We start from the raw sequence: 5,850 nt of genomic DNA on the forward strand, positions 1-5,850 counted from the left end.
CATTAACAACTCTACACAGAACATTCTGTAGGACATTGTTATGTTCTTCCAAGGTAATCTCCGAAAATGAGAATGTCGTCTTGGAAGAAAATTACTTTGTCCAACCCTTTGAACACTTCGGTAACCATTCGCTGAAACACACTAGCAGCGGAAATGAGTCCAAATGGTAACCTAGTAAATTGAAAAAGTTCCTTCGCCTGTAATGAAAGCCGTAAGATGTTTTGAACTATCATCTAAGCTATCTGATGATATGCGTGTTTAAGGTCTAATTTGCTGAAGAACCTTGCCCCCTTGAGTGTGGAAACCAATTCACCAATGTTCGGCAATGGAAATACATCAGCCACTACACATTTATTCAAAGAGCGTAGGTCTACACAGAACCTAATTTTGTTGTTGGGTTTCTGCGAAATGACCACAGGGGAAACCCATGGAGAAGTTTCCCCAGGCTCAATGAAACCACCTTGAAGCATCTCTTCTAGGACAGCCTTAACCTCATCACGTAAAGCAAAAGGAACTCTCCTAGCTTTGTGCTGAACAGGAATACTGCCCTCTTTCAACAGTATTCTGTGAGAGTAGCCCTGTAGTTCACCCAATTCATCCCTGAACACAAGATTGTGGTTAGCAAGAATGTCATCAACAGAACAATCATCAATAACTAAGACAGGTTCATCAGCCCTGGGATTAACAATAATATGCAAGTCATATTGGTGGGGACGTCCCAATATAGCGGGACCATCTACAGACACATAAAATCTTACCCCAAGTGGACCTGTTTTTAAAAACAATTTTCCCTTCAAAGCAACCAAGAAGGTCAATTTTCTCACCCTGGTAACCGGAAGGAAAAATGTCACACACATCCAAACAATTTGTTTCCCCATACCTCCTTCAGCATAGATGAAGGAATAATAGTCCACTTAGAACCGGTGTCAACATCAAGCTGACACATTTGTCATCAATCATAAAATTAGCTTTAGGAATACGTTCTCTCTTTTCAACACAAGAACATACAGCATCGCATAAAACCAGAATTTTGTTAACATCTCGTTTTAGGTCACCATATTCACTCACGACAGTAACCCTCGGGTTGGATCTGTTTTTGCACATTTTTGCAAAGTGACCTATCTTACCACAACGTAAACACTCCTTGTTATTAGCAAAACAGAATTTTGCTTCGGAGATATGTGAATAACTCCCACATCTAGAACACATCTTAGACTGGGATCTGTTAATAGGCTGCAACTGGGGTCTATTGAAAGACTGTTGAGACATATTTTTCTTCTGCAAGACATAGCCCTTCTTTCTTACAATAGCAACAGCAGCTGCCTCATCATCGCTGATGTCACTATTGACAACCTTATGTGATATTTCGGCAATTTTGGAATCTACACTACTCTTTTGTAGTTCTTTCATGCACTTTTCGCTCTCCTCAACTACTTTAGCTAACTCAATTGCTACTTTAAGATTAGGGTTTTTGGCAGCCCATAAATGTTCTTGAATTTTTCGATTATTTGCCTGTACAATTAATTGATCCCTAATGTGTTCATCAGCCATTTGACCAAAGTTACATTTGACGGATAGTTCGCGTAGGCGGGCAACAAAGTCATCTATGCTTTCACCCTCGAGTTGTTTGTTCTTGTAAAATTTGTATTGTTGAAGAACTAGATTTTCCTCTTTCCCAAATCTGTTCTCCAGTCTTGCAATAGCTTCTTTAAACTCATCCAAAGGCTGTGAAGTAGAAGACAAAACTTGTGGTAGATATTTAAATAGACGTTGTCCTTCTTTTCCTAATGTCGTCATCAAAAGTGCTTTTTTTCTTTTTGGTGAAAAGTCTTCTCCGTCTAGGGCCTCGATATAATTGTTAAACATTATAATCCAGTCTTCCCAGGCAGTGGATGGATTGCCCGGTTCACTTAAAAATTGCGGGGGAAGGGCAACATTAATAGATTGTGCCATGACAACACACCCTTTGTAGAACCACCACAGTTGTGAAGTCTTTGAAAGATTGAATTAATTATAGAAAAGAGGCAAGTCACCAAAGCACTAGTATACCAAGTAATGTAAAGGTTGAAACTAAGGTGATAACAGTGATGAATGGTAATACCACAAAGTCATGTAAGTAAGTATCATGCGCTTAAATATACATCCTTAGAACGAAGAAGCGCTACAAAAATTAAATTGAGGATGTGCTTACTTGGTAGAGGAACCTTCGAATCACCTTTTAAGTATCACAGTTCATAAATCACCATGAAGGGTTAACGAACCACTTATGCGTTTTATTTTCCTTAGCGTTTGTCTGCCGATGACAAACAGACCAAGAAAATGTATTCAAAATGGCTGCTAGCGTCATGCGTCACAGAGGTCACGAAGTTGACCCCACGTCAATGACGCGCAGCGTTCAGTTCTTGATCGTACCAGGTGACGTGCAATGCTCCTTTCGTCTTCTGTAGTCAAGGAGATGAGTTACTCAGCAACAAAGAGTAGCGTCCAGCTTGCATTCCTCGTTGCTAAGGAGATAGTAATTTGTCGCGTGGTGAACACGCAGGCAATTGCACGCGACCAGCAGATGATGTCATCAGTCGAAATCAGGCAGGGAAGAGAAGCGTGCAATCTCCCATATGTAGGGGAAACTGGACGTGAATGCCGGGTGAGAGTTGGGGAGCACAAGTCGAACATCAGGAACTTGAAGACCTCCGCCCCCATTGTATCCCACTGGATGGAAAAAGGACACACGGAAAATGATCTCCGCTGGTTCATACTGGAGAAAATAAAAGCAAGACACGGAACCGATCCTGTAAACCTCCACATAAAAAAGGAGGTCTTCTGGATTTTCCTGACCAACTCCGTCACCAATGGCCTCAACGAAGAATGTCCATGGCAGAATACTTTTCTATAAAGTCCAACTTTGGTCCTCATATTAGGCCAGTGAGTCCTGTCCCTATTCTGTTCGGAGACCCTTTCTTTACATATGCCTTTGTTCATCAGGCATCCATTGTTCGATTCCATATCAAGTTCGATCCCATACCCATGTTGCTTTTTTATCCTTTCCCGTTATTCTGTCTCCCTCACCCTGAATGAGCCCTTGAAAAACTTCCCATCTCCCCTTCACACCCCCAGAATATATATCCTTTTTTATCTTAGTAGCGCCACTCTAAGATGGCGCCTCTACCCGAGGGCGATCCTAGTAGTCCCCTTCCATGATGGCGCTCCAACCCGTGATTCGACCAACCCCTCCGCCCTTCTTTCCCTAGATGAAGTATTCCACTCTAGCAGCCCCATCCCAAGATGGCGCCCAAATCTGAAGGACAGCTATTTTTCCATAATGGCGCTCCAACCCGTAGGCTCGACCAACCCCTCCGCCTTTCCTTCCCTAGACGATGTTTTCCTCTCTAGCAGACCCATCCCAAGATGGCGCCCAAATCCGACGGACCGCTATATTTTAGTCCGTCGTTTACCTGCATTTTATCAGCGCGACCCAGGTGACGATGATCGGAGTTGTTACACCAGTATTAAAGTCGCCCGACCTCTCCTTGCCCCTAGATCCCGGGTATCCCGACGTCGCGAACGAGTCCCCAGATGATGCCATCCCGCGTCTTGGATGCGAGCCTCCCCCATACCTTGTGAGGTAAGTACAGAATATCCCCCACCCTCCCTTGAGCCTCCGGCCCTTCCTGTTTATGCTCCAGATCCGCCTCATCTCCTTCATCCCTTCCTCTTCCCTGACTTAGACTCTGTGTTTTGCCCCAGATCCCCCCGGATGATCCTCACCGACCTAAAGACAGTCTAAGATGCTTCCTGTGACGATTTTCGTGTCTCACCTTCATCTTTACATGGCAGCCTAAACTTCATTACCTTCAGGTGAGCCCGCCCTGATTACCATTGGCATCTGCCCCTCTATATAACCACTCTAGATCCTGTCCACCCAGTATGGACGTCTACCATCCTGACGATCGTTTTATTTTATTTTTCACTTAGCCCCTATCCAACCGGCCTAATAGATATCCGAAGACGGTTCTAATTTCGGCTCCCCTGTACTGCCAGTATCCAGACGCGGTAGTCTACGCGCTATTACCACCAGGTGAGCTCACTAATGAGACCACCCTTATCTGCCCCTCTACTTAGCCGCCTTAGTCCCTGTCTATGCTGCATGGACATCTTCTATCCTGATATATGTTTTATTGTCCACTTAGCTTTCACTCATAAACGGAAGCCCCCAGATCGACAACCCTGCCTGAATTGACCGGTAATTTTCGCTGGTGATCTTCCATCCACCAGTCTACCAGGTGAGTGTGCCCCCTGTCCCCCTTGCCCCCCGAACCGTTCTATTCCCATCTCTGACGCCCCTGTCCTAGGAACTCTTGACCCTTCTGGGAGCCTAACTATAGTGTGTGCCCTTGTTTACTATCCTTCCAGCGTGACCCCTCTACTTCCTGTACATGGTATTCTCGCTATCGATCCCCTCGATCCTTCAGAAAGGACCTTGCCACCTAGACTCACGACCTCCGTTTACCTCAGGTAGGACCCAAGAGGCCTTTTTCCATAGATATCTCTACATGTGGGATAAGATCTATGTCCTGGACACCGCCCCTATCCAAAGGGACCCAAGGATCTGAAGTATGAGAACGTGTAAATTTGAGTATGAATGAAAAACATATGTATTTTGATAAGTGATGTCCTGTGTCTTCACCTTGCTCACCCCGTTGGATTGGACCATTTCCTAGTCTTCGGGGTTTGATACCCAGGGAGCCATCTGTGAATGCCTAGACCAAGATCACTTAGTGATATGCCCATATATTCGATGATAACAGCATGTTTAGAAATGTTACCTGAATCTCAAATCTATGAAATTTTATGAGAACTTCGAAAACGTATAAGTCTGTTTAATGCTAAACTGATGTGTATGTAACCCCGGTAATTACCTGATATACTCAAATACCCTTTGTTTGAACTTTTCAGGCAGTGTGTTCCCCACCCCCTCATCCCTGCCAGCCCTGACGAAGGTGCCTCACACCGAAACGCGCGTTGGCGTTATTACGGCGTTACTATCAGGAACGGCAACAACACTTCATCTTCTTGCCTTCCCCAAGCTGCACCCGCGTCCATGCAACCATAGTTCCATCTTTTTTTGTTGCAGGCCAAATGTGAATTACCCGTATGAAGTGACTGAATATGTTAGAGTATGAATGATTCTTGTCAGATGTGAGTGCCTGTTGAGCCCCCTGTCTTACCCCCCGGAGTGAGTGGAACACTGTATTTTTCTATGAATTTACTTCTCCCTATGAAATGATGAATAGTACTGATGATTTTATGAATTTTTGTACCTGCTATCTCCTGATTATTTTGTAAATATGACTAATCGCACCAAAACAAATAAAATAAAAAATATATATGTTCTATAAAGAATTATTTGACTGCGATCTATCCGTTCTTCTTGGTCCTGGGTATTCATTGGATACTGCTGCCCCCTAACCAGAACTGGATCCCACTTGGGACCATTGATTATCTTCCTTGGCAGGGTGATCTTTTCTATTTGCCCCTCTCCCATACACGCACACTTGCTGGGGTTTCCCAAGGAGGAGAAACTTAGATTTGGCTATATATATTACCTACTGGCAGTTGCCAGTAGGTAGTTATAGTTAGGATATAGGTTCCATAGGAAGAGCGTCATTTGTTTTGCCAAAAACCCTTGTGCCATTTGACGAATCCTCGCAAAAATTTTCAAACAAGTTTCCCACTCACTTCAGGGTGATTCATCAACCAGGGCCTTAGAAAAAGGGATGGTCCCAAAACGCTTTTTCACCATGCTAATTTTCATAGGAACCTTTAGACACGGCTACTATGCACACTGCTCAA

The sequence above is a fragment of the Lissotriton vulgaris genome, unplaced genomic scaffold (assembly GCF_964263255.1).
Source record: "Lissotriton vulgaris unplaced genomic scaffold, aLisVul1.2 SCAFFOLD_611, whole genome shotgun sequence".
Lineage (NCBI taxonomy): Eukaryota > Metazoa > Chordata > Amphibia > Caudata > Salamandridae > Lissotriton > Lissotriton vulgaris.